General features: G+C 40.1%; 1 protein-coding gene across 1 annotated transcript in view; it reads right to left on the bottom strand.

The window, feature by feature from the left end:
- WNK3 (WNK lysine deficient protein kinase 3) overlaps positions 1-3,802 on the bottom strand; it is a 279,743-nt gene that overhangs the window by 7,250 nt on the left and 268,691 nt on the right.

Below are 3,802 nucleotides of genomic sequence, written 5' to 3'. Positions count from 1 at the left end.
AACTCACGCTGGGCGCGTGTGCATGCATGCCCAAGATCCCGAGAAGAGTATGGAGGAGAAGGGATTGTGGCATGGCCATCCTCCCTGGGGAGTGATTTTCTCGCTTTCTGTCTCTCTGTCTCTCTCTGTCTGGCGAGCGCACTCGCCCTATAGCAAAAACCTCTCCAAAAAAAAAAGTTACTTCTTGTTTGGACAGCAAATAATATGGCTACTTCAGTTATAAGTCAAGTATAATAAAACAGTAGCTCCAAAAAATACTATATTAGTATCTTTTTATCAGCTTCCTTAGATAGATACTTAGAAGAATTAGAAAAGAATCACAGAACTTTAAAAATGGAAAGAAGCTTAGAGGGGTAGTTCAAATAACTTGTTTAAAAATGGGGAAACAAAGTTCAGAAAAAGTAAATTGACATGTCCAAGTTCTTGCAACTTGTCATTAGCAGTGACAGACCTGGAACTCTAAACTCTAGACCATACTGACTTAGAAGCTTCAGAAAACTGGAACCTTATATTTTCAATTGATATTTCTGTTTGTTTCTGACTTTAAAATTGTGTATCTAGAATATCAGAAACTAGGATACACATAGTTTGATGAGCCTCATGGGTTCTGGAATATAAGATATTCAAATAAATGATAGAAATCAATTATAGAAGATTTTTATCAGTACAGACTTTATCATATTTATCCTAATCTGAACATTGCACTAAATCTTATAAAATTATAATTTAGTACCATTATTCTTGCTTACTAAATCATTCTCTCTTTTTTTTTTTTTTGGAGAGGTCTTTCCTATAGGGTGAGTGTGCTTGCCAGAGAGACAGAACACCCAGCCGGCGGGGGGGGGGGGGGGGGGGAATGGCTACGCCACAATCCCTTCTCTTCCATTCTCCTCTCAGGATCTTGGGCATGCACACAACACGCGCCTGGCGTGAGTTTAAGCCACCAGGTCCGGGACTTGAACCGCAGTCGACTACATGAGAGTCCAGTGATGTAGCCATTATGCCAACTGCTGGTACCAGTTTACTAAATCATTCTAATATAATGGATTCACAGGGTTCTAGTTCCTCTGAATGATTTATAAGCCAAAAACTTAGAGTACAAGATCAATTTTAGGAAACATGGCTATAAAATTTAAGCACAGTAACACTTCCAGGAATTTAAAGAAATAAACATGGAAAATTTCTTCTAACATTTGTTAGAGTTTCTTTTTAATCATGGAGAAATACAAAAAAAATGTAAAAGAGAATGCAAAAAGCCTTTATATTAACACTTAAAGTACTTTTCTTTATGTTCTTGTCATTTATAACAGGCCTCTGATACAGACACATCAAGTATTATTCTATTTTGTAGATGGAGAAATTGAAACCTAAAAGGCCAACAACTGGGATTATATGCTGGGACTAGAACACAGATATCCTGACTGTTAGGTCAGTGTGCTTTCCATTGTACCATGCTGAACCATATAATAAACTGGGAAATGGATGAGACAGTTGCTTAATAAGGAGGGACATGATAATCTCAATGATTGCTTAAGCATGTTCTCTATTAACTCTCTATTACTGAAAGCTTAAGATTCAAGAAGGTTAACTATGAAATGGAAATATATTAGTGAAAATTGTTAATAAGAGGCTAGTGAATCAACTAGAACATTCACGCATATTAAGAGTTTTAGACAGTAGTTCAGGACCTCCTACAGGATTCAGAACAGTTCCAGATGGAATGGATTTAGAGATTATCTGGCTTCCTGATGGTCCCATCCCAGAAGTGCCTGCATGCATAAACGCCACTGCCATGTACGTGCGGGTGAACTGGAACGACATGAGGCAGGCCCTCCACATTCCCGCTGCCCTACCTGCCTGAGAACTGTGCAGCCCCTGGATTAGCTCTCAGTACCAAAGGCAGTATATGGACGTGGCTCCTTTCTACCATGAGCTGCTGCAGCATGACCTCCACACTCTTGTCTACAATGGTGACGTTGACATGGCTGGCAACTTCCTGGGAGGGGAGAGGTTCATGGAGACCCTGAACCTGCCGATGGTGAGCCATTATCAGCCTTGGTACTGGAACAAGCAGGTTGCTGGTTTCATTAAAGAGCATGAGAAGATTTCATTCCTCACTATCAAAAGCTCAGGACACATGGTACCCCAGTATCGACCTGCTCAGGCCTTGAAGATGTTCAAGAGCTTCCTAAAGAACACCTCCTTTTGGTGATCTGCTCAGCTGCTGCATGGAAATAACAAGATTGATTATCCTATAAGATCTATAGTTTAGAAAAAGAAATAATTCCCTGGAGTGGATTCTCTTCAAGAACCATTTATTCAGTATTTACAGAAGTTCTATTACGTGCCAAACACTAGGCTGGGCAGATTACTAAGTATTAAACACTCTGAAGTACAAAAAATAAAAAAGATTTATTTACTTTTCTTTTTAAAATTTTTTTTATCATAATCTTGTTTATATTACATCGAATCACATATAACTTTACAGTGTATTACATTTCTCTTTCCAGAAGGAATACCATTCATATCAGTCAATACAAAGATATTAAAATCCCCATTATCATCATCCAATAGCTTTTCATTTTAGAAGAGTTTTATGACAATAATGTTTACAAATCTGGGTCAGCAACAATGGGGCAGTGATAACACAACACTTTGTGATGCAGGGCTCATAGAGAGGGTCCAGAGTTTATGTCTGCCTATATATACCCAGTGCAAGTTCCATGTCTGTTATCCAGGCAGGATGAGGCTAGAGGTAGACTATGACATGAGTACACTGTTGGGGGTATCTATTGTGCTCTTTCTCTCTCTTTCATAGAAAAAATAAAATAAAATAAACTTTAAAAACAAAATCAGTGGGGGCCAATTAATTTTATTTATTACTGTTTTTAAACTTGCTATACAACACATTTACTCACCAGAGAAAGAGACAGAGAGAGAAAGAGAGACAAAGAAAGAACATGAGAAAGCAAGCCATCAGGTCTGGGACTTGAACTGCTGTCATCCATGTGGGAACCCAGCACTTTAACAACCATATTGCCTGCTGGTTCCCAGAATTCTAATTTTAAAAGAAGTTTTTACTGGGGCCAGCAGGTGCTGTAGTAGTTAGGGTGTTGGACTCCCACATGGCTAACTGCGATTTCAGTCCCAGACCTGGCAGCTTGTTTCTCACTTTCCCTTTCCCTCTCTCTTTCTCTCTCTCTGGTGAGTATATGTGCCCTATAATTTTTTAATAAATAAATAATTCTTTTTAAAAGGAGTTTTAAAAATGAAAATAAGAAAACAATAAAAACAATAATGTTTACTAATTTGGAGCAACTTTGATATATCAAAATGCCATACCAATCTTGGTGAAATTCCCATTTTTCTTTTTCATTTGCTATGGGGCACATGTATTCACCAGAGAGAGAGAGAGAGAGAGAGAGAGAGAGAGATGGGAAGTGAGAAAGCACCTCTCAGGGAGTATGGACATGAATGTAATTCCTTCTCCTCTATTCTCCTCTTGAGATTTTGGGAACACACACATATGCACCCAGTGTTTCTTTCTTTCTTTTCCTTCCTTCCTTCCTTCCTTCCTTCCTTCCTTCCTTCCTTCCTTCCTTTCCTCCCTCCCTCCTTCCCTCCCTCCCTCCTTCCCTCCCTCCCTCCTTCCCTCCCTCCCTCCTTCCCTCCCTCCCTCCTTCCCTCCCTCCCTCCTTCCCTCCCTCCCTCCTTCCCTCCCTCCCTCCTTCCCTCCCTCCCTCCTTCCCTCCCTCCCTCCTTCCCTCCCTCCCTCCTTCCCTCCCTCCCTCCTTCCCTTTTT

Source organism: Tupaia chinensis, unplaced genomic scaffold (genome assembly GCF_000334495.1).
Source record: "Tupaia chinensis unplaced genomic scaffold, TupChi_1.0 Scaffold143992_1, whole genome shotgun sequence".
NCBI lineage: Eukaryota > Metazoa > Chordata > Mammalia > Scandentia > Tupaiidae > Tupaia > Tupaia belangeri.
The sequence above is the reverse complement of the archived record's forward strand: the minus strand, read 5'-3'. Positions and strand labels throughout refer to the sequence as shown.